Below are 27587 nucleotides of genomic sequence, written 5' to 3'. Positions count from 1 at the left end.
AACCTCGCTAAACCGAACACGGGTTACTGATATATACCAAGTTTCATTTCAATAAGATGGAAACTGTAGGAGTTTAGAACACGATGTAGATGTTATACTTAAAGTCCGAAAAAAAAATACCGAACATGAAAATCCCAACAATATGCATAATAATTGTATCCATCTCATGTTGGACACGTATACCGTGTTTTATTTGAACTGGATGGAAACCGTAAGAGGAGTTGATTACACAAGAAAGGATGACGAACGGACGGAAGTACGGACGGGCAATTCAAACACTATATGTGCCTCACGAGTGTTAAACACAGGTCATAGAATGTAGTACTTAGGCGTACACTAACATGTATTGGCTTAAAACGAAATTTACAGTTGAAAATTTCTTTTAAGGTTATAACGGCGATGTACGACAAAGATAGAACGTTCCTTTAAGTATGGAAGAATCGAAATGCCATGTCGTTCATATATTATGTTGAAGGGTTAATGAGTATAAAAGATTTGGAAAAGTTTGGAGTGGATAGGTTTATGTAACATATAACTTTCGGCTTAGAAGAATAAATTGTTTAAAGTTTTGGCTTGGGAGAAAATCGTTTAAGAAGCTCATGTATTTATACCTTGATTGATTCATAGTATAGTTCATCTTGTAAAAACCTGTGTGTGAGTGAACAAAATTTGCTGATATTCTAAATCTATGCAACATACAAAAAAAGCGTTTATGGAGGTTTCAAAAGTTATCTCCAATTCTGAAATTATTAACAGGTTCATTTGTCCGATCTCGTCTCACTGGAACTAAATTTTGTTAATGATTTCAATATATGAATATAACCTGTACTTATAAGTATTGAGACTTTATGCTTCAAACGTATCTGAGGTCATTCTCTTTCGAAGGTCCCATTTGGTTTCAGACAGCCGCAAGCTAATTAAAATTACACCCTCCCTGGAACTTGGCATTGACGTGTGGAGTAACAAACATTCATCATTTCATGTATTGGAAATGTCATTACTACAGACAAAGAAAATAGAACATTTCCATAATACATGAAGATAGTGTATTCAGAAATTAAAGTAAGAAGTACATATAAGTCTAAAAATTTAAGAAGCAGTTCATTGTTAAAAAGTTTATTCATGTAGTTCAAAAGCTTAGCTTTTCTTATTGGTAGGGAACAAGATATAAATAAACTTAACACATCATAATTCTGTAACATATGTAAATACTTATTTCAAGAAAATAGAAATTGGTTTTCATTCATTTAGCTGACTAGATAATATATTCTACAGAATCGACCTTTTCTATAAACACCAGTTTAACAACCTACTTCAATCTTTAAGCATGTTAAAACAGGTGTATTGTCTTTATATTTTTAAAATAATATCTGAATATTTCGTACTTCGCATCTCAACTTTAAAACTGCCTATAATAACCGAGTTTATCCGAATAGCATGCATTTTCCTTCTTGTATTGGTAGAAGTGGAAGAAGCAATAACAGAAGAATGTCAGCTAAGACCAATGTCTCATATAATTTCTTAGGAAAAACCGGAGTGAAGGTGTCGAATATATGTCTTGGTACCGTGACATTTGGCAGCAGAATACCTGGAGGACCATTTGCTTGGGTAAGAATGTTTGAGTACACCGTGTTGGACCACAGAAATATTCATATCACTGTTATTAGGGGGAAATCCAATAAGGGCGTCCACATAAACAGCGATTGTGTTGTAGCCACAGACCGACCCGTTCAAATATGTAATCAATTCGTTTTATAATAAGGAAATCTGAAAGAAGATCTTTGGTAGCACGGAACGAAACCAAGGAACGGTTTGACTGAATCTGTTTATGAGAGGTGATGGAATGTGAAACAATCATCAGAGCCCCTAACACCTGCTTAAGTGTAATTTTATTATGGCAAAATTGAAGGTACTCCACGATCCCAAAGACCAGAAAATAGAATCCAACCAAGCAAAACAAACGCAGTTTTATGGATTCTGTTCATGAGAGGTAATGAAATTTTGCAACTCCCCTCACGCCACCTAGCTCCGGCTTTAACTGAATTCTATTATATGATAAAATTGAATGTAATCCACGATCCCAAAGGATCAGAAAATATAACAAAACTGAGTCCTTCAGATATTCAAATAAGGGGCACACAGCCGATTAAAAACGGGATATACACCATAAATAAATGCTTTTTACTTGGTCAAAATGATACAATACCGACTGACATTTCAATTTTGTTTCGATATTGAATACATGTGCAATACCATAAAAGTTGCTCAACTGGCTCGTCAAACTGGCCATCGGGACAGTTTGACGTCTAACTTTAATGAAAATAGTACAAAAATGCGAAATTGCGCACTTTGTAAAAGTACCGACCATTCTGGCAATGAATAAATAGTTCAAAATTTTTGTTATACTGTATATACTTAATCAATTATGGACTTTTCAGCGGTCAATCCCGCCGTATTGGTAAGGGAGGTCTTTATAATGTATTAATAAATTATGTCATTAGTGATCATTTATAGAATCGACTATGCATTTCAGACGGTCAACACAAAAATACTTTTCACAAACGTATATCCTATGAAAAATCATGGATTTCCCCTATATATACAAATAATATTATGTTGTATAAATAATGAAATTCATTTTAAGATGTTAATTCCACGTCGTAGTCTTGATATCATACCCTAGATTACCTTTATGTTCCTCGCTTTATTAGAGACCTAATTGATAAAAATATTCATTGTGGATATAATACATGTACAACATGTACTCGTATACTTACGAATTCAATTATTGATGTCATTAAACACTAGTGACTTATAGGAATTTTAGTAGCTCAGTAAACAAGTTCAATTAGATATATCCTTCAATGTACGTGTACTCTTATAAATTTGCAAGAGGTCTTAATGTATTTTGTCATTTTACAAATCACACTTTCATATATGATGTAAAATACTCCTGATATGTACTAATCATAGAAATTTTGCAAAGCTAGAAATAAAGGTACTTTGTATCCTTAAAAAGTATTTATATATATATATATATATATATATATATATACCGCTCTTTGTATGTTATTGGCCGTGCATAAATAAAGATATTGCAATGTTACTGAAACAGCCGCTCAGACAGATATACACACTAGATATTGATCTCGGCTACCTCGGTATTGAGTAGAAGGCAGGTAATTGGTTCACCTATATCAATTAAACACGGTCAACTGACGAGCTGTCCTTGAATATCATACAACTATTATTAGTACACTATTGCATTTCACCAGTTATATAATATGTTATACACAATTTCCCGATTCGTTTGTATTTTTGCATGATATACACTTGAAATACCGTCTGTTAGCGTTATTATCAGTATATGTTACCTGCCGAGACATAATTTTAATTAAAACAACTCTTAAGAAAAGAAGAAGCACTCAAAAAGTTATTTTTGAACACCTATAGCAATATGTACAATAAGCAATTCATTTATCAACTCCAGTTTTACGGCAATCCTAGACAAACTAATGAGACAGATTCACACAAGATTCTGGATCGCTATGTTGAACTTGGTGGAAACTTTTTGGATACGGCAGATCTTTATTCAGCTGGTGAATCTGAAGAAATAATCGGTAAATGGTTGAAAAAGTAAGTGCATTTATTAGAAAATAAGTTATGAATTTAAAATCACCTTTCATTTGCAATTCATAGCCGTTTACTGTCCGAATCTTTTGTGCATGATAGTTCTTGGGTCATTAGAGCGTCAAAATAATTATATAATTTACATGGCTCGCTATATAAATCCAAATTAATATATAGTGTATAACGTTTTCTCTCAATGCTTCTTATCAAAAGCTTCCAGGCAGAAACGTGACAATATTATCATTGCGAGCAAAGCAGGAATCAAAACACACGACATTTCTGGGAGTTCTGTGGAACTTAGCAGAAGACATATCATCAAAAGTTGCATGGAAAGTCTTTAGAGACTGCAGACAGACTACATAGATCTTTATCAGGTTTTTTATTTTCAGCCTATTGATAACAGATACGAAATTGATCTTTATGTCAGTACATTTTCTAATATTTGTACAGCAGATTTACTATGTAAAGGTTTAGATGGCTAGATGGCATAACATGTAAAAGTAAATCAATATGCACAAAAATGCGTGGTAAACCCTAAGTCTTCAACTCAAACTTAATAACCATCAAATGCGACATAAAATATCTTTTAATTCGCTTTAAACGATGCTTCGTTTGAGAAAAAATCGGAAAATAAAGTACAAAAAGGGAGACAATTAAAACGTTTCTAGTACTTCCACTGTTTAATCGCAATGTAACTTCTCGTACATAACCTCACTGCAAACAAGAGCTAATTTGGAAGACACTTAAGACAGAGTTACAGCTCTTGTGCCCTGCATTTTTTGCCATTGCTGTCGTGTTTTTGAATACCCTTCAGCAATTGCTCAGTAATTGTCAAAACAAAAGTAAAAGGGAAATGACTCAAACATATTTAATAGAGCATTGTATCATTGTCATCAGATATTATGGCAAATGTCTTCAGTTTCCCTTAAGTAGTTGTAAAGTCACTTCAAAGCACTCAGTATAATGTGTAATTATGAAATTATAATAAACCATTACAGATAAAATTTAATTCTTGTGATCTGCAGTTACACATTTTTGCCTTCTATCTGTAGATTCTATGTCTGGTCGATTCAATTCCATTTCATGGTTGCAAAAACATTGTATTTCAAAGCATGTGAACATTACTCTAAACATAGTTAAGATATTCAGCTCTGCACTGAACTTTTACCATCTGTCAATAATATTGGGAGAATTGTGTACACAACTACGGTAGGTGTTAGCATCTGTATGTTTAATGATTTGTACTTCTAGTATTTCGTTGAAACAAATGAATGATTTGAGATCCGGTTCAATAATAAATCATTCTGCAACGGTTAGACACACACAGAGAGTTAAATTGATAGGATATTAGTTCATTATACTATATGTTATGTTTTTTTTTTAATTGTCATTAAAAGTCAATTTTTAATCATTATTATACTGCATTTCTGTGGTGTATTGACGAAACATCAAATATTACGTAACAATGAGTGGGAAAAGACTACGAACACTAAGTGTCAAAAATGTTAAAATGCTATTAAAACCATTTCTTCGGAGCATTCAACATTCACTTTTACTTCATTTGTTGACACTTCGAATCCCTGTATGACCTTAAAGCAACACTCCAGCGCAAGCAATAACTCCTGCCACAAACGGACCAATCTTAAGGAACTTACTTTCCACACGATCATGGTCATATTTTTTTTCATATACATTCACATATTTCATAATGCTCCACACAAGTGTAACATAGCCTCATCAGAAATAGACTCAAACAAGTTGTTAGTACGAGTACAATTACAGCCCTTTTACAGTAAACATCTAAAATGCATTTATGATAGATCAACTCGCAAATGAAAAGTAAATTAAATATGAAAAGATCCCATTTAAGGAGGTTAGAACTCAACCAAACAACATAATAGCTGACTAGGTTTGACTGGGACTGTCAATGAGTGGTAATGAATTGTATATCATCCCTCACACCCAACCCAGCCAGCACCGGCTTGACAGGAATTCTGTAATAGTGAAAATGAACGCTCTTGAAGGTACGGGGTCCTAAGAGAAAATTATTATCAAGAAAGACAAGAAACAAATCCAGGCATTTCTTTCATCATTTCGGGAATGCCACCAGCACCGGTAGAATTGTGAAAATGCTGTTTGAAATTGTTATAATTGGGAAAAATTGAAAGTTAATTTATAAATCATATATGAATGTTATATGTGTGTTATGCTTACAGATGTGGGATGGCATTTTGATAATTATTCAACAATATATTATAAATGTTGTGTACATAATCCAAATCAACATACAAAGTATCAAAACTATTTTAAAACAACAAAATCCGTAAAAGTTAACAATCATTTGGGAACTTCAACTGGGAAAACGTACCATACTTCTTGTATTTGGGATTGCCTCGCTTTACCGGGGAGGAGGTGCGGGGAGTGGGGGGTTGGTGAAGGGGAGATTTATAGGGAGAAAAAGCCTTGAAAAAATATTGTGTAGGTTGGTGGAGGGTAGTGGGACGGGATACTAAGAGACAATCTCAAGCATCAGAAACTAATTTTGTTGGGGGAGTGGGAGTTTGGGGTGACGGAATACTTAGAGACCATACCAAGAAACACAAGAAATTAAAAGTAAGAAAAATGCTTTTGGACGGGTTGGAATCTGATGGAGGTTGCAGGTGATGGACGGACAAACAGGTGAATGAACAGCAATTCTATATTTCCCTTTACCGCTTCAGGAAGACAAAAGAAACAAAAGCCTGAAATCTCATTTGTATAAAAAATGTCTGAGTGCATTAAGGGACATAATTTCATCATCCTCAAATTGATATCAAGAATTATATACACTTGATATAATTATGACAAAGATATATGTGGTGATTGTGATGTGAAGTTCCATTTAAGTGTGATGTGAAGTTACTGGGATACTGACTCGCTGACAATCGGAAATACTTTTTTTCTAAAAAAAAGGAGCAAGAATGGATAAGTACAAGGGACATAATTTAATCAAAGCGAAAACAAGAGTTATGGGACATATGCCTTTCAGTTTATATTACTATGGCAGAGAAGACTGTGATGGTTTACTTAGTATGATATGTTGTTACTGAGATACTAACTTGTTAACAATCGTGCACAGAAGTTTAGTGAAAAAGGGCTAGCTGCAAAAAGGGCAAAATTTAAGTAAAATGGAAGCAAAATTTATGGAACATACGACATGTTATTGGTACTATCTTCAGGAGGCCCGGTATGAAGTTTCTTTTATTTGTGATTAGAGTAACTGAGATACAAACTTGTTGAGAATTGTTAACTAGGTGTCTACAAACAATACCGACGCGGACACCGGCGCTAAAGCTATCACACTAGCTCTGGTGATTTTCGTCCCGGCGAGCTAAAACGTACAAAGTTAATCGTGAAGTATAATTTTCGACTGACTTGTCACGTGTATTAATCTGGTCTCCAAAGTGCTTCAGTCACAAATTACAAACTGAATTTAAAACGTGAAACGTACGTTGTGTTGTATTTTTTGTGTATAATTTGACAGTGACTTCATATGGTATTATGGTTTTGTGCGTATGATTGTTCTATCTACTATGATGCAAGTTATACTCTTTTTGATAATCCTGCTTACAATTTTGCAAACTAATCATTATTTCATACCTTACATCCTTGAAAAGAGCTAAATTAGATCAAATGCTGACTTTTACATGTACCATCAGCAGGCTAAACTTGATAACGAAACTCGCATTTGTATTGGTCTACCGTCAGGGTTCACGTGCAGGTGTCAATATGCCTAAAAGTATGTGCGTGGCCTTCTTCAAACACGTTCCATTTGCAGTTGACCAGTTTTCCTAACTGTCAAGTTATGTCAAAAACATCCACTTATTGGTAAACAAATTCGTTTTATTATCCTGACATTTTGGAATAAATGTTTTCTTTACTTTTAACAACATCGTTAAGACGGTATAATCAATTGCCATAAAAATGCAGAACTAAACCATTAAAATTGAGTCGTTCCACTTCATTTAGAGTCTAATGTATGTACGTATCGAAGTAATTCGTAACTTTCTTCTAGACCAGAATAATCATCAACGTTAATACAATGTTTCCTCGCAAACAATACTATAAAGTTTATGGATCATCAATCTTATAATAGCGTAATTTCGCTAAGGCATCTGAGGAAAGAGTATAATTTGCGGTGCAATACGTCCTCCTCTTAACGAAATTTCGCCTAAGAGCGATTTGAAGTGTAAATACAGCCACACGTTAAGCTAGTAGGGAATAATTGTCTGTTAAAATAATTCGCTTACTCCAACACATGAAAAGCGGATCGGACAAGTTGAATGAGGAAATCTCTTTTCAAGTTTGAGAATAGCGTAATTCCGCTGAAACGCTGCCAAAAAAATAAAAAAAAAAAAAAAAAAAAAACACGTTTAGTTCACGACCATCCTTGAAAGAAAATTTAATTGATAGGGAATATTTTGGAGTATTAACTGTTTACTTTCTTGCGATAAAATCGCCATTTAATTTCTGTTTTTTTTTCCTTAATCTTTTTTGGTCACATCGAGAAAATTAAGATCATATTGTCGATTGTTAAGTCCTTCATTTGGTGGAGTAAACTTCGCTTGCCCCTCCTGCCTTTTCAACAGTTATTATCACACCGAATAGTTTTCGAGTTCTGGAATGTATTGTAAACCCATAATCTTATTATGTCATTATATCCACTACACTGCCAGGACAATAACAGTGCCTTATAACATCTGTTTTAGTAGATTATGAAAGTAAAAATGGATGAAATAGTCTGCTCATAATATGCTTTTCAATGGTACAGGTCAACACTTGAATTGTGGATAACTATATATTATTATTAAATAAAAGTGTATAATTATTACATTTACTTCATCAGCGAAAAATGTACATGATAACTACATAAATATAGAGATTTCGCAGCTATGGTATAAACACGTTGCTAGTATATAGATCAACGCTTACAATGAGCATGCCAATACGGGGTAAGATATGACAAAATAAGGAGGCCATAACCCCAATGAAAATTTAAGCACTGGCCATCATAGTAAAGTTTTTGTAAAAGCGGGCCCATTAGATATAAAGTATAATAAAACTCTGATTCACAAAACAATGAACTGTTGTGAATCCGCATTGCTGTTTCACATGAAATGCACATTTAAACATTTATGACATACAGAGAGACAAACGGACAGACCAAAATTTAGGGTCAGTCACTGCACGAATGCAAGATAAAACTTCGAGTGTACTTTTACATATACTTTCAAAAACCTTGTCCTATAAAGACAAGACTATGCAAGCCAAAAGTGGTTCTTTAATTTGGAGGTATTCACAGCAAAATAATGTTAAACTGGAAACAAAACATTTGGTCTTAGAGTCAGGTGCCTCTGTTCAGAGGTGGGTCTTTAAACACAGGTTACCTGCCTCTCTTTTTAAGGTTATCTAACGTGCACTACAAAACAACATCCGTTTAATATAAGAGAAGAACAACCTTTTGATTAAAAGCCTAAAACTATAATTCATGTAAATCTGCTTTTAACAAACAATCACATTTTTTCCTTCGAATACGAGCATATTCCGTACTTACTTAGAAACCATCTTTCATGAAATCTCACTTATACATTTCACCTGAAAAAATATTGCAGCGTAAATTGTAAAATATAAAGAATGAAGATAAAAATGACAACCCTGTTTGTTTGTTTTCTGTGTATAAACCACTTTTTGAACAATAATTATGATAGATCAAAACTGAGTTGGTTTTCTTCTCCGTAAATGATAAGCACAGAAACAATTTTAAAAGAAAGTAACACGAAATAACAAGTTTAATATAGTACAGCCCCTGACAGAATCAGCATGATTATAGGAATAATGGTCATCATCGAGATGACCCAAGTCTTAATTTGAAAAAAAATCTAAATTTCCAATGGAAAACAGACACTATTAACAAAAATCTACATATTTTTAGTAATAAAATATCGGCGATATATCAATTTATCGGTCGGATTTACTTTACGTTAAGTTTTTTCGTTTAGAGAGAATAATGTGTTTTAAGTAGCCAGTACCCCAGTCGGTAGTCCAAGTCCAGTCCCCTAACGAATTCATACTTTTGACATTTGCTCAGAAAGTGTCTTTATCATGTATTGCTTGGACATTCTTGCAATCGTTTTTGCAATATTTTGTTCTTATTGGGAATTCGAGGACGATTAACAATATCTTTTTTTTTTTTTGGGGGGGTGGGGGGGGGTCGAGGTAGCGGCCTTAGTCCACGTTAAAGAGAGTATGTGTCAGGCAGCCCGGTCAGCTCAGAGGTTCGCGACCTGGCAGACATCACATTTCTGTCATCCTGATTTATGCACAGCATTTTTTAATAAACAGATTTTCTAATTATTGAACTAACGACCTAGTTTTGAAGCACATGAACCCAGTTTGGAACCTGACCTAGATATTATCAAAGGAGAACATTCTCACCAACTTTCATGAAGATCTCCTGAAAGAATGGCCTCTAGAGAGTCACAATATTTTTCTATATTTTTATAACCTACTGACCTATTTTGACTACACGTATCTCAGTTTCAAACTTTATCTGGAATACATCAAGTGATCATTCAACAAATTTTCATTGAAGATCATTGAAAAAATATGGCCTCTGGGAGTGATCAAAAAGGATTTTTTCTACTATTAGAACTACTGACCTAGTTTTTTACCGCAGTTGACCCAGTTTCATCAAATTTGACCTAGAATACTTAAAAATTACGAAGAACATTTTGAATAAACTTTCATAAAGAACCCATGAAAAATGCCTCTAGAGAGTCACAAGTTTTTATATTTATTGACCTACTGACCTAGTTTTTTGAAGGCACGTGACCCAGTTTCAAAGCGATCTAGATATCATCAAGGTAAACATTCTGACCAATTATCATGAAGATTCCATTGAAAAGTACGGTTGGCCTCTAGAGAGGACACATGTTTTTCTCTTACTTTTAGAACCTACTGACCTAGTTTATTGCCCGCAGTTGACCCAGTTCAAACTGACTTAGATATCATTACGATGAACAATTCATACCAAAACTTCATTTTCATACAGAATCCCAAGAAAAATAATGACCTTCTATAGAGGTTAAAAGGTTTTGCCTACTATTAGACCTACTGACCTAGTTTTATGACCGCAGTTGTCCCAGTTTTCGAACTTGACCTAGCATAGCATAAAGATGAATATTCAACCAACTTTTATCTAGAAGATTTCCATTTGAAAAGAGAGGTCAAAATGTTTTTCTGATTTTTAAGAACCTAATGACCTTAGCTTCCGACCGCAGTTGACCCATTTCAAACTTGACTTAGATATCATTAAAATGAACATTCAACCAAATTTTATTTCATACAATCCCATGAAAAATATTGCATCAAGAATAGTTCACAATTTTTCTATAATTTGACCTACTGACCTAGATTTTGAATGGCACGTGACCAGTTTTCAAACGTGAACCTAGATATGGATCTAAGAAAACATTTTGACTAACTTTCCTTGAGATCCCATTTAAAAGTAACCTCTATGAGGTCCACAACGTTTTCCTTTTTTTAGACCTACTTACCTAGTTTTTTTTACCTCCAGTTTGAACCCAGTTCAAACTTGACCTAGATATATCACCAAGATTAACATATTGAACAATTTTCATGAAGATCCATTGAAAACTATAACCTCTAGATGTCACAAGCAAAGTTTACACACGGACGGACGGACTGACGGACGCCGGACGCCAGCGACCACAAAACTCACCTATGTCAGGTAGCTAAAATGCGAGATTTCACAGATTCAAGCATAAGAAATGAATTAATGCCAATAACAATTACCACCTTTCTTTACTTTCAAACTACTCTCAGCGCTGTACCATTACTCTGAATCTGGGACACTTAGTTTATCGATATGCCTCCCCTTCACACCCCTATCACTGAATGTCTGAAATACGTTTATGTAACATTTGTTTCTAAGGTTACTAAAAACAACTAAGGATATAGTTTCCCGATATATATAGAGTTGCAGGAGACAGAATTTTCACTTTTACTCCCAAAAACCCTACTGTCTTTAAAGACAAATTACTCCATGAATCATATACCAGCCTCTCACCTTGGGATCGAACGGACAACCCTGCTTATCCTAATCTGCGCTCTACCTACTTAAAGAGCCAGCTACAGCACGCAAAACATTTTTAGATCAAGTCATAAGAACGGACAGGGGGGTGTTAGCGAAGCATAACCATATTACTTCCAAATTTACATACACTTATAAATGTTTACATTAATGTTTATCAATTTTGATCACCTCTTATATTTTTCTGCCTGTATAAGCTCCCCATAAAATTAAAACCAGTATTACAACAAGGAATCAACAAACATAAGTGACCATTCCAATAATCGACCCTATCCTGTTATCGAAATTACATTGAAAAACAAATTAACACGTAATTCCCGGTGAATTTAAGAAAAAAAATATCTTATTAATAAGACAATTAAATGAAACGTATCTGGCATTTGAATTCGCTTAAAAGGGGTTTGCAGTAAGTTCATTGTGAGTTGTTAGATTTTAATTCACATTCTAGACATACTTTTTTCCTTTTCTAACCAAAATTAACCTAAATTTATAAACTGTTTTAATCCCTTTAAGACTGCTTTCATTTTCCACTCGTAACTAGACACTCTCATCAAATGTTTATATAATATCATTATGAATTAAGGGTTTCATGATATTAACCGACATGTAGTAACAATTTGTAATAATGTAATTAGAATCATCAATTCGTTATATCCAAAACCTTTTAACTTTTTCACTCATTTCCCTGCGATCAACGATACAAACAATTTGTTTACCATTGACTCAATATCCTATATGTGCACATAATTCTTAGTGTAATTGGTACGTTCTTCACTAAAAAAAAAACAATATAAAAATACACACGTATGAAAAGCAGCACTCTCTGAGAGTGCATATTTTAATCATACCGCATATTTTAAAACTAACTTTTCGTTAAATTTACGTGCATGCTAAACAATATTAAGTATGTCAATTGATCTATAAATTTTCTTTGTATTATCAAAAAAAAGGTCTTACATCATATGTGCACTTCTGCTAACATATAATACTCTTAAAAAGAAATGTAAATTCAGCTGCATAGACTTCATTTTTGACAGGTAAAAATACATTTTGTACACAAAAACAAAAAAAAAAATAAACAAAAACAAAACTAACAAAAAACACAAAAAAAAACTACCGGTCCTTTATAGAGCCTGTTAGTGTTCAGAATTTGTCACTTAAGGCATATGATTGTATCTAGAATTTTTACATTTCTTCTACACGCAGGTAATAACTTAAAGTATTATGAAATTATATAACCTTTTGTCCAAACATTCCAACATTTAAAAAAGATATAAAGATTATATAACATAATTTACTTACATGAAAGGTTTCCCCACCTTTGCTTTAAATATGTCCATGTTCTACCATGTTTATACTTTCTGTATCAGACATCCAGAACGTTCCTGAAAAAAAAAACGCGCAACCTTTTAAATAAATAAACGGAAAACAGACATTCGCGAAATTTTCTAATTTTAAACAAATGCCATTCAGAATAATCAATTAAAATTCTAAAAAGTGGCGGCCGAGTAAAAGAATTCGATAGTTCTCTTATGTAATTTTCATTTTTTTTTTCATTTTTTTTAAATAGAAACATGACTAGGAAAGTTTTAACAAACTAAAATAAACTTATATTTGAAGTTATACTTAAATGAAATACTGTAGAAAACGCAAAAAAAAAAAAACAAAAAAATCCAAACAAATATACAAGCCGACTGCAAATAACAAATTTGAAAATACATATTTCGCAGAAAAAATAAATGAACCATGTAATATTAAAATAATTTTCAGACTCAAGTACAAATATGTTTGGAAACGCAATAGCTGATTGATAAGCCTGGGAAATAAATTAGGGTGTTTTGTGATATTTTATTATTAAATGTTGTATTTATAAAAGTAATCGCTATAGTGTATAATATTGTTCAAAACCAAAATAAAAAAAATTTAAGCAGCGAGAATAATAGTTCAGAACTACTAAATTTAAACTCATTATTGGTAAAAAGAGATGTTCTTGGGGAATAAAATTTACTCGTTAAACACATGTCATAAAAATCTTTAGAAAAATGAAATATTGTAATTTTTTTTTAAAAGTGCAATGCAACAGAATAATATCTTCTCCATCAAATCCATAAGCATATCCTAGGCATGACAATCACAACTGAAACTTCAACTCTTAAGCCTCAGAAAAGTTTCTTCTTGCTTCGTTTCCTGATTTTGAAAACCTAGACAACATAATACTGTTACCTATTGTCAAACGTGTCGCTACAGAATACAGTATTAATTATATGTGGTACAAGGACTCATATTACTTGGGAAATCAAGAATACTGAATAAAAAATAAATATTTCCTAATACTTGTTCATCAAAAATTAATTGATTTGCTTTATACTAAACAGATTTGGTATGACGTAATTCACAAGATCACGACAGCAAAATAAAACGTAGTGTAATACATTAACGTTTCAAACTTCAAAATATTTTAGAAAAATTACATCAAATTTTTAAACATTTTATAACTCACTTGTATCCAAATTATTTCCTTTTCACACAATTAACTTGAAGTTTGGTGAGCGTTACTTATTACCATTAATCTAGTAACTTTGATCCTAAATCATCGCCGGAAGCAGCTGTAACTTGCAGGATATGACCAAAGAATCCACACGGTAATAGTCAACCTTTCGCCAGGTTTGTGTACATAAAATACTCTCAACTGACATGATTTATGACGATTGGAGCTCACTTTGTCCCATGGGACGGCCTAAAATGTAGCTTACTAGCTATAACTGGCTTTCTGTACCTATGTTTGTTCTTATATACATATATATGCTATTCATTAAGAGGAAAGTAACTTCACAGGTTGTTTTTACATTGACATTTTTATTGACCCTGGCTCCAAACATAGGTATTGTTTCAGCCTTCAGATAAGAAATGTGCTATTTAGAGCTTAAGATTTTCTTTAATATTTGCTTGCAGTATTATATAAAAAAATAACCATGCAGCCAGGGAACAGGCTACTACTCCTACTAAAAATGTCTCACAACAGAATTTCAGATCAGTGCGCGAACTATAACACCATGGAATTCCAGAGAGTTACAGATAGCAACTGTAGATTGCCTAAAATAGCCCTAACAAATACTAGCACTCTTCTCCCTGGTCACTTTGACATTGAGATAACTTAGAGTCAGTTTCATATTTTGTTAATTGGTTTAAATTATCACAAGAATAAACAGATTGCCACCAGAAAAAAATACAAATGAGTATAACTTTAAAATGTATTATGAATGAAATGCTAAGAAATTTAACACACGTAGAAAATAAAGTATAGCATGGAATCACTGAAGTTAAACAAAGTAGCAGTCCCATTTTGGAGTTAGCAGTAATAAGATAGTTTAAAGGTCCATTAGCACTTTGGGTGTAAATGAATCCCAAGTGGCATTTCTTTTTAACAAGAAATTTAATCTTTTCAGACAATTTGGCCGATAAGAGAATGTAAGTGGCTGACTTTTTTAATTGAAATTATACAACAAGAAATAAAGCAAAGTATTTTATTCAAATATTGCAAAAAAGAGAAATGTTTCTTTAACTGTTATCCCACGTGTAGAACAACAAAAATGTCTCCACAAAAATATGATTGTAACAAGTTTTAGATTAAAGTAGGTTTTGTTTAACTGAAATGTTACAGTAATTAACAAAAAAATAATCTATGTAATTATTTATAAGTTGTTACTGGACCATTAAAAAAGAAAACAATCATTCACAGTAATAGAAAACAAAGCACAGCGTTAATCGTGAATCATCGGAACTTCAACTCATCCCGTACACATTTGAAAAAACTTCCTGAAAGGGCAAGGACCGGTGATACACAATTTTCAAGTCGATATAAAATGTTTCATTCTACGGACATAAATCGCATGTACCGTAGAGGGATCGATCTCGAGTATCGTAGATTCACCAAGAGAACGGTTCACAATCACTTTAAAGGAAGATTTTGAATAAAAAAAAAAACACTGCCCGTATTTGTAATAATAAGCAAGACATTGCCGGTTCAGACACGTTATGCGGACACTTAATCGGCACAAGGAAAAAAGCGCATCCCTTCCAAAAAAAAATAGTGGGTAGACCAAAGTCAGATCGAACGCGCTCTGTACACATTGTTTTAATTCGGTAACTAATTAAACTCCTCGATCAGTACATCCGCATTTTACGATAGAAGGATCAGTAGGATCATTTCCCGTTTATTTTGTATAGTGATCAACCGAAAAAAAAAAAAAAAAAAAAAAAAAGCATGTTGAAAGAAGTGGAGAAAGAAAGAATTTAATAGATAAATTAGAATTCCTACCGCTGTAATTACGTTTTGGTATGCGTTCAATACAAATAATTTGATTAGGCCTAAGTTAAAACGAGGATCGTACCATTTGCTTTTCCAGTATTTTCTTTGAAAGCCAGCGTTAAAATAAATATTGACATAAAATGGTGATATTGGAACATACACACTCTCATCAGTAATGTTAAAAATCGCGATACAACAAGTATATCTGTAGTTACAGAGATAGTGCTTGCATGCAAACTTTTAAACAGAATATTCCTAAGTACAAACAAGGCTAAATACTGCTAAAAATGTTAAGGTCAGAGTTATAAAACATAGTCATGGTCTTACATAAATCTAATAATGGCATTGAAGACAAGTGGTGAAGTTTCAATTAAATATCTATTAGTTACAGCGATATTACTCAACACCAAACAATAACTTCATTTATTTTCTAAGTATAACAAGAGTGCCAGAATGTCACAAAATACGCCCCGTCACACAAATATTAATTTTTAGAAATTAATTGAATATCTTTTATTATTCTAATCCACAAAAAAGTCCAAACCAGTTACAATACCTTAAAATACACCCAAAATTTGAAAAGATAACCGTCACTGTTTGTACCACAGAAAAGTGTCTTGGGTTTTTCCCTAACGATCAAATCAAAAAAAACTCACAATGTAATGTATTATAGTAACCAGCAAAGGGAAGTTAATCGTAAAGAGAGAACAAAAACAAAAAAAAAAAAGAAAAAAAACAAAAATTACAAAGTCCACACAAAAATCCTTACACCAGGCAGAGAATAGCTCAAAATTACACCTCAAATTGGATCAAACATGCAAGTTGTACACAGAAAATGGTCCTTGATTTTTACCCTACGACTTGAAATGAAAAAGTTTACAATATAAGCTATTTATAGTAATAGCAAAGGGACGTAATTCCAAAGAAGGGACCAGTGCATGACACTCCGTCTCATGAAGGTGTACAATAGTCCAAGTTACATCAAAAATATCCCTCCATGCATGAATAGAAAATGCTCCGGACAAAGTCAGTCTTGTATTGACCTAAGACCTAGGGACCTGATTCTTGCCATGACACCACCGTCTCATGCTTGTGAACATTTTGACCAAGTATTGTATCGAAAAATCCCTCAATGCAGAAGAAGAAATACTCCCGGACAAAAGTTTTCATTCTTGTATCCTTGACCCTCTAAAGGTTACTTGGACCTACCCCTAGGGACTGGTTTATGCGCATGATACTCCGTCTCATGATGGTGAACAATAGTGCAAGCAACATCAAAGTCTTCATGCATAAAAGACGATATGCTCCATCAAAGTCATTCTGTATCCTTTGACCTCTAAATGTTGACCTTGACCTTAGACCTAGGACCTTTTCTTGCGCAGGACACTCCCTCTCAATATGGAGAACAACAGTTCCCAAAGCTACATCAAAATCCTTCAATGCATGAAGAAGATATGCTCCGGACAAAGTCATTCTTTGAAATTTCATTCTTGTATCATTTGCCTCTAAGTGAGACCTTGACCTTAGACTTTAGGGACCTGGTTTTTTGCGCATGAACACTCCGTTTTATAAGATGAAGCAATTGTGGCCAAGTTTTATCAAAATCCCTCCATGCATGAAGAAGATATGCTCCGATCAAGTCATTCTTGAAATTAGACCTTTGACCTCTAAGTGTGACCTTGACCTAATACTTATGGACCTGGATTTTAATGCGCACACATTCCGTCTTATGATGGTGAACAACTGTGCCAGTTTCATACAAACCCCCTAAGCATGTAGAAATATGCTCCAGACAAAGTATGTGGTACGCCGCCGCCCGCATCGCCCGCCCATCCCCCACTGCCCGCCAGGCGTTCCCATAATACGTCCCGTTTTTCAAACGGGGCGTATAAAAAGGAGCAATAAATCTGCTAATATACAGGTAACATTATGTACTTGGCCAGGACCCACATATTGACAGAAAGACAATGTTGTGAACTTTCCACCAAATACATGACAGCAGTATCGAGATATGAACTTACACGCAAAACTTAACCAAAACATAAATGACGCGATTCTGACGCACGAACTTTTTCCTCTTATTCTTTACTTCGAAAGGTGGACTCCTTGCTACCTACTTGGAAAGTGTAGATTTGATTGAGCATGCGCCAGGGATGAAATAACATCCTGTCTTTCCAAATGGTTTTAAAACGTTGTCTAAAACAGCGTGCACTTTGGTGACATCAAACAGTAACTGGCACTATTATGAACGTCATAAACTATTAAAAATAAATGTAAGGAAATACCGAAATTTTTCTAGTCACCACGACCCTATATAACTTGATTAGGCAATGAAAATGATACATACTTATTAATCTGTGTTATTTCTAAGCTTATCTGCAGCTTTTAAAAATTTTTCCAAACTTAAACAATGGTTCTTCCTTCTCTGATTTTTTGTTTTTCCTAAGTGTAATAAACTTTTCAATTGATGCCAATTCTTACTCTCAATATTAGAAACACATAATAAAATGGTACTCATTTCAACAAAATTGGTACATTTTTTGACATGTTCTATTATTTCTTTCGACACCATTAAAACTCCCCTGTTTCTATAGCTAAATGATGAGATGATAAAACGAAAACATGATTAATCCTCTTTAGTGATCTTTTCCGCAAAAAGTCAAATTAAATTTTCAAACCAAATGATGTTTTACTTTTTCCCTATAATACTCTAGTTTTTGTACAGCTGTCTATGAGGTACGCATTCTTGAGTAAAACTGGTCTTTTCATCGTTGTTTATTAAACACCGGAAATAACCTGCCATCGATATCGTTCTGCAAGAAAATATACACAAAAACCTAATTCGATAGAAACTTTTTATCACAGATTTAACCCATGTTACACAATTGGTTCCATTTTACAGTTTCTCGAAGTGCGAAAATTTCTACATTTTCTCACTTTCATGCGATATATTATCATATTTGCCTACCCAGCTGAAAAGTAAGTGCAGTGACCCATTAATACCTTTTAGAAAATTTAATTATTACTAAGGACTTCTAATTGATTAACATAGATAATCATTCTGCTGCTGATTTAAAATGTGTGATCACCATCTCCCCACATCCACACTGATCTGTATCCACTTTTTGTGTATATATAATGTAATTTGTTCACATGTTATTACAAAATGTATGATTTGTAATCTGTGTTTATCAAATAAAAAGATTCTGTTCTGTTCGGTTCAGTTCTGATCTCAAAACAAACAAATATCCTCTATGTAATACTATATACTTACCCATTTCATTCACATCCATTTTAGAAGTATATACTAGAATTAAAGTAAATTATATTTCTGATTTTATAAAATTAAAGTCTTAGTTATTGCCATGAAACAAGATCACTAAATTTAGACAATGATTATAACCTCTATCTCCCATCCTGAGGGAATCTTACATACTTTTATCTATAGTTATAGTTCAGAGATTCCAAGATTATTTCTAACTTACATGTATTCGCTATAAAAAAGAAAAAAAATAAGAAAAGAAAATATGTTAATATAACATATCAAACCATTCAACCGTTCTAGATGTAGATCTACTTAGTTTTTGAGTTTTGAATGATTTTGATAGATCCATTTATTAAATTCACAGCAATTAATAACAAAATAATGGATTTTGTTGTCCAAAATTTTAAAACAAAAACATAACTGACAATAACAATATCTAAGGGAAATTTAAAAAGTTCCACCCCTGAGCTCATACAAACTTCACAAAATTCCAAAAGCAAATATTTGTTACATACAATTGCATTTTGACGTACTGCAAAAAATGAAAAATAGTCTATTAAATATTTCCTGATTCACTGTTTTTGAAGTTATCAAGAGTGGTACACTATTCTACATAATAAATACAACCTAACGTAATGTTAATGATATTAAACAGCGTATGAAAAAAGTTCAGTGCGCATATAACTGGTAAAAACACATTCTTGTTTATGTTTTAGCTCGATGAAGTAAAATAGATTATGATACTTGTATAGAAAGTTGTGCAAGCAAAAAATATTGTCGAAAAAAATGGACGCCTATATACAGAACAAGTCTCGATAGTTTATTGACATCGTTGTTCATAGTCTTATACTGGCTCATGTCTAAATTGCCATTTTACAGCAGAAATGAATCGTTTTATTGAGATCAATGAAAGATCAGCAGTCAAGACAATGTCAGATTGTCTGACGGTCAGTTTAACCTGGTTTATTATCGGTTTCTAACCCTCCTTTCTTGCTGTTTCAGACGGATGAATTATAGCCAATAACCATTTATAACGAAAAGTTATTGTCTCAAATTTCCCTGAATTCATTTAAAAAATGGGGACTTTTTCATATACATGTATATATCATCTCGGATTTACAAGATTTGGTTTAGCAAACGTTTCCGTAGTGCATATGCAAAAGTTGAGTGTATCAGGAAATCTGATTTAGCTTCGTGGTACAGATTATTATAACAGCACTGATGTTTTAAAAAGAATTAACTGAAGTATTTCATTTTTCTAAACTTCGTTTCCCCAGTAAACTTCAGAATTGTATTTTTGGTCTCTGATAAGTCAAAACGGTTCAATATAAATGAAAAAGTCAACATTGAAGACGCATAACGGGCACAAACACACTTTTAAATAACAGCAGAGTTAGTTAAACTTTACATTTCTTTTTTCATTACATCACATTTCTTTTCATTACATTTGGGTTTAAATATCATTTTTCAGGTCCTGAAAGTCTGAGACTTAAATGACTTCAATGCTAAGCACTCCTGTATTACATTTGGCCGGTAAAACAAAGCCAGCGTGGCGTTTCATGTCGTAAGTATTTATTATCAAATGTGTGCAGTTTTTCACTATTAATTTGCAAACGATTCAAAACTTCTAGGCTTAAGTACAGTTTTTAGAAATGTAGTTAGAACGTTTTGGACATGCAGTAAGGATTTTTCAAACTGACGTATACGGAGATTGGTAGACAACCACTAGACTGATTATAACTGTATTTCTAATTTTCCCTTTTTTGACGAATTCAGTTTCATAGAGACAAAAGCCAGTCCCTATTTTAAGAGATTTTCCACACAGGACTGATGTTAATTTATCATCTAGACTATTATTGCACATAGATATAGACAGGCTCAGTTCACAACATTCAATCATAAAAATGTAATTTTAAAAAAAAGATATATCAAAGTCAGGAGCTAGGCTAGGAGCTAGTCTAGGAGATTGGGAGTGCCCGCCTTTCCAGTAAATTAGCTTTAATAAGTGTTAATTGGCATTGATACAGTAACTAGGGCAAATAATAGAGAACGCGCGCGTTTTTTTATTGTGTTGCCTATTTTTTAAAGTGTGAACCATAGCAAAAAAATAATTATAGTCTCTAAAGTCGGCTTCCTTTCATACACATACAACACTGACGGTTATTATCATGAACATTGATACAACATCATAATTGAAAATATCCATGTTAAATATTATTCTCTGGTTTATTACATGTCCATATCCGCATGTCTTTCCTGTTCCTAAAGTCGTCAAATAATGGAAACTCCAGAGGTAATTTTAAAAACATATTTTACGTGAAACCTGTTAAAATCAGTTGGGCCAAGAATTTTGAATTCGAGAATTAAACGGATAGCCTTGATTGTTCAGTTCATTCATCCGCTCTTTTAAACGTGATTAGAATTTGAAATTACACAAACACCAACCGTAAATTCAATAAAATCATATCATCCGTTTAAACAATGAAAGAGACATGTTAATACATGGTTTTTTATTGTTGATAATTATTAGAAAATTGCAAAAAGAAACTAATTAGTAAACGTGTTATATTCTTTCCATAAATTCAAAGTACTGCAAAAGTGAATTTTGCGGGTATCAGTACCTGACATACTGCTACAAACATTCGTAAATACATGCATTTTACGCCAAGACACTAATATCATAAAATATGTAACGAAAGAATAGTTGTAGTTTTTTTAACAAGAATATGATTTGATTCATTTTTTATCAATCCTGATAGTAATTTAGAAGATTTAAGTCCACAAAGGTGCCGCATATGAACCTTCAATCCGTGATAATCTGTAGCAGCAGTATTTTAATATTTCAAATCATGAATGTTCTTTCTTGAACATCTGTCAAGTGGGAGAAATTATCATATGTAAACCTTAGATATATAAGCAATAGTTTAATTTTTATTACAAATTTTGTTTTCAAGTTGGAAGTGTTTCTATATTACATAGTTTTACAACGCGAAAAGTATTTTCATATGATAATCTATTATAAAAAAAATTTTTAATTGTTAATTTAAGAAGATATATTGATTTAATTTGTTGAAAGAAGTCCTAATAAATAATCCTCGTTTACCAATTGATGTGCATTTGTGCGAAATCGGGCCAAAATGGCATATTCGCTTCGTGGGAATGAATTATACATAAATTAGGACATTTACTTGAAAACGCAAGTTGGGTGTTTATTCTGCGGACCGCTTCTGAAAATGCGGAAATATGGGGGTACTTGAGTTCAGTTGTGCCTTGCATTCCAAAAAAGTCACTGCAAACAAAAACACCCGTTTTCCGTAAGCAATGTAATGGATATCTTGAGGAATGTACGTATGGGTATCTTGTGGCAATAAGCTACGACCGAGTGAAAATCTAGGAACTGTAACAAATTGTGTTTGAAGTAGCTGAATAAAATAAGAAATAAGAAAGAATTTCTTTTATTGTTATATAGTCTTTGTATATCATGGAAAATGTTCAGTATTTTCCCTTGAGTTATGGTCATATTATGTGGAATATATTATTTCTGCATGATAAGTTGATGGGAGAAATATGTTTTTTTCCGAGTGTGTATGACAACACATTATTTTCAGTGTAAGATTTTATACTAATGTGTTTTAGCTCGACCAAGATGTAAGCTTTAGCATATTTGAACTAACTAACTCGATTCTGCTTCCAATATAAGCCATCTGTGACATATGAGAATCATGATCGTGACCCCATGAACCCAGTAGGGCTCGAACCAATGACCTCGAATTGCGCGGCCAAACACCTTATCCAATAAAAAAACACCACTGCCTTAACCTTCAATGTATGGTGATACATGCATAACATTACAACATGTTACTCAATCCTTGGAATCTCTGACTGCAATAAGTTTTACTTTTTTCTATCTTCAAATATCAGGAGCTAAGTGAAATGCAATATTAATACCATTTAGCGTAAATTATAGTGGGACTGGAAACTGCATAATATTAAGATAAGAGCACGAACTATCAGTGACCTCATTATTGGAAAAAAGTTTATTTTGTGCTCATAAATAGTGTTTATAATCCCCCTTAATTGACCTATTTGTATTTTTACAGGCCGTTGTGGCAAGTAAAGAATAGGACGTATGTATGCCCTTGTTACAAACGCCCCTGTATTCCTATTTTATATTATTTAAGAAATGAAATTATTTTTTCGGAGATTATGCGAAAAGAACGTACGAATATATTGACATATCAACAAATTACGCTTACTGTTTTAAAAAACATGTTCCTTACCGTTGAAAGATACATGTTAATATTTTAACAGTGTTCAGTATGTATCAGACCTTTTCACACGCATCTACATACATTGTATAATTAAATTATAAAACAAATCATGTTTCGTTTGCATAAGAACTAGCAATATGGACGTCAAATCACATTGTTTAAATTTGCCGAATTCAGGCGCTTGTAAAGGCCTATCCATATTTAATCATAATAATTTATAAACGCTCATCAAAATAATTCCCACGAACGTGAAAAAAACCCTCCGCCGAGCTCTTATAATGATTATCAAAACAGAAAAACGTAACTTTTCAAATCCGTCCCCAACTAATTGTTTAGCCGTGTGGGCCAAAGGATAAGTCCCACAGTAAGTGGCTTCCATCCACTTTTAATAATATGCAAAAAGATAATGATAGAAGGCATAACAGCATATAATCACTTTAATCCGTTAAACGCCGCATATATATTATTTCATAAAAGCTCTTATATCATCATTCCCTGGAATAATTTGAAAACATTTCTTCTCCGAATTGGCCCGCCTAGCGGGAAACACGCTACAAAAGGAATCATGTATGGAAAACTACGACAAGAGGTCCCTGAAATCTCCGTTTGGAGGAAGGAATACTTGTTATAAGGTTACTTCCAAGAAACACATTCTCAGACATTTTGACAAGCAGCTGACTTTCAAGATTAACAAGTAAAATTTTGATGCATGAGCATCAAGTCGCCGGAGAGCTGTAGCTAATAATTTGAACATTGGAAATGAAAACAGACAGAAAAAGCTATAACGATATTGCGTGCATTGCACAACCGTTGAAAGGCTGAAAAACGGTGTATCCTCCATGATGAAAGTCACTTTTACCCACGAACTATTTCTTACCATCATTCAAAGTTATATTTTCTTTGTATATAAAACCCAGGCGGCCAGCATCCTCAAAGTTAATAACGTAAATCTACGACGTCAAATATTTTTCACAGTACCCAAACAATGAATACAAAATATTTTCTTGAAGCGAAACATTTCAACAGATTGCATTATATATCTTTTAATAAAAGGTCCAGAGTCCCCTGACAATAAATTAAAAAAAAAAAGTCACGAAATTCACAGACTGGTTCTTAAAGGTTAAGGCAGTAATTTGTCTCGTATAAAAACAACTACAGGTCCGTCTTTGCGTATCTTAACAGAACGTCATTTTTTTTTTTCCCACACCATATTATAATGAATGTTTTTTATCATAAATAAACGACAAAAAAGAAAAGAAAAATAGGGGTTTGAATAGTTTCATCATTGTGAATGCCAGTCAGTTGTGTCTGCTACCCTAAAAAAACTCATAATTATTTGCTCTTGCGCAAAATAAAAACGCAAGCTTTCGGTTTTTGATCTGCAAAACCTAGCCATAGAGGGGTTTATAAACAGGAAAACCGACTCATTAATGCGGAATGTATTCGAGTAGTAAAAAAGATGCAAGATACTTCCAATAGGCTTTGAAAGAGAACAGCATTAATCCTGACAGAGTGCGCGATCCGCAGACCTGGTCTGGATTCATGCTGGTCGCAAAGCCACTATGTTGATTTTCTCAGCCGCGGCTCATATTACAGAAAAACTGTCCAATAAGTAAAGTTGAGGATGAGAAATTTATTAAGGTAGTGGGCCCGGAAACACAATTGGCAAACTATACACCACTATATAATCTGCACCTAAATAATGCCAAGCCGCATAAGAACAAGAGAAAACACACGGTTATACCAAGTTTGAATACGGGCCCATCACCTCAAAATTAGCAATTAATCCTAAAGCAAGACATTAGACCATTATTTTTTTACAAATAACTCAGCCAATTAACTTCAATCTATCTTCACAATTCCTAAGTTTTGAAAACTTAAAAAGCATTAGACGTTTGAAATAGTAGCCCACAATATTTTTTTTTCCTAACTTTATTAAAGAATGTACATTAAAGAGGTAATGAAATTCATCGCCTAACAGCCTATTATCAAACATAATTGACAGATCATTGTTCTCTGGCAATATTGTAAAATCTTCCTTTTCTATAGGTAATTTATGAGATACATACATCTAAATTTACATAGTGTAACTGCAAGATCATTTTAGTGAATTATTTTGTCCTAATGTAAGATCGGCCCCGCTTTCGTTGCCGAAGGGCGCGATTCGATCCCTGGACGCGTACCAAGATGTGAATCCAATAATATGCTCAGCATTATTTGGATAGTACAGCTCATCGCACAACACGCGATCTCGAAAAAATGAGATCTGGAGACTGATGTTCTAAATTGGGTATAGTTGTTTCAAGGATTCACCATTAAATTAATTAGTGGTAAAATAGTAAATTCGATAAAAGGATCCGATCATACTATTTCATGCTGATTATATATTTAAAGGAAAGTCTTGAAACGTCGAGCGTCGACACCTATATCTGGTAAAATCAAGCAAATCATTTATCAGAAAGTTACATATTGAACGAAGTCTTCAAGTTTTACAGTTTACTATTTTCACGAATGTAAATCGACAAACGGGGCCGCATACCGGCAATCGTTACAAAGTTAGGCTTGTGATAAAAATTAACCATTATTTATAGCCAGTAAGAAAGCGTTAAATGCCCGAAATAGACAAAAGAAAATAAAGAGAATTAATATATATGACATTTAAGGACAGACGGGGGTCAACTGAACATTTTTTTGGACAATATAAAAAATCAAATAAAAAACCTTTTATTTGATGAATTTCCAGAATGGAAACAGTAGTTATTTGAGATGCCCTGAATTAAAATTTTTAGACGAGGTATATTTCTGTACCATTGCCTTACAATGGAGTCATTGAAGGCTCTAGTGAGCGTTAATGGTAGTTATATTGCCATGGTGTAATCGAAATTTTTATGGGTGATTTCAAGTAAACAAAACGGAGTCGACTGGCTAAGTGAATAATTAATTACTAATGTTTATGTACAAACTTATTATACTTGAAAGAATGAAGCAGTTGGCAGAAAAATAAGGAAGTTAAGCTTTGGTTAGACGGAAGCCCTAAGGATTTTAGCTCTCATCATACAAGTTTCATCTTACGTACTACTATTTTAATGGGAAACTGAAAGAGAGTAAAAAAATCCTCGAAAAAAAATCCCATCAATCTTTTGACACGTTGAACAACATTCCTCAACTATGTTTTTTATAAAAGTGTTCCTCATAGTGTCTGATTCTATGAAATTGAGAGAAAAAAGTATTTGTAAGAATAACAATTTCATCTTACGGTACCTATTTTTTTAAAATGAGAACTGAAGTGAGAAAAAAATCCTCGGATTGAAAAAGGTCACCATATCTTTTACACGTTGAACAGCAAACCCTCACTATGTGATTTTATAATAGTGTGCCATCAAATTGTCATGTATCATGGAATGAAAGAAAAATGTATGTAAGAATACATTTGTTTGGATATCTGCCTTGCCCCTCATTGCCTCTCCATAAACCGATTCTGTCTAACTGTCCATACGGACCAATGCTCATGACAACATTATTTACACCCGAAAATAATGTCTTCGCAAATGTCCAATTAGACAAACTCCTAGACCGTTTGTATAATAATTTTTCAAAACGTTGTTTTAAAATTGTGAATAATAAGCCAGTCCAAAGCCAATTACCTAATATAAAATTACATCCGTTCCTTGAAAAAATGTTTAAAATATACTGGCATTTTTATCTATTATACAGAATCAAAGACAAAAAAATTAAAACAAAATTCAATGACGAATTCTTTTATCATCGGTCAAATGCCATCCTATCGCCGAATTTAACCCTACACTCGAATCCTAAAAAGGGCGCAGGTTGAAACAACTTTCACAGCTTCCTAATGTAAACAAAAATAGTTGTCCCACGTACAAGTAAATAGTATTTCTATACGCTAGTCTGGTGTAGGCCTACACACGAATTGTAGGAGGAGCTTCCTTAAAATACATG

The 27587-nt window shown here is 33.2% G+C and overlaps 1 protein-coding gene across 1 annotated transcript in view; it reads left to right on the top strand.

Moving 5' to 3' along the window:
* The first annotated feature begins 926 nt into the window (after positions 1–926).
* The window catches only part of LOC123540727 (1-deoxyxylulose-5-phosphate synthase YajO-like), a 30982-nt gene continuing 4321 nt past the window's right edge, over positions 927–27587 (top strand). Inside the window, exons 1-4 of the mRNA XM_045325970.2 lie at positions 927–1062; positions 1464–1608; positions 3491–3636; positions 3851–4004. The gene's annotated coding sequence lies outside the window, so the exon portion shown is untranslated. The remainder of the gene's footprint in view (positions 1063–1463; positions 1609–3490; positions 3637–3850; positions 4005–27587) is intronic.

The sequence above is a fragment of the Mercenaria mercenaria genome, chromosome 16 (genome assembly GCF_021730395.1).
Source record: "Mercenaria mercenaria strain notata chromosome 16, MADL_Memer_1, whole genome shotgun sequence".
Lineage (NCBI taxonomy): Eukaryota > Metazoa > Mollusca > Bivalvia > Venerida > Veneridae > Mercenaria > Mercenaria mercenaria.
Note: the sequence above shows the minus strand (reverse complement) of the source record. Positions and strands in the feature narration are given on the sequence as shown.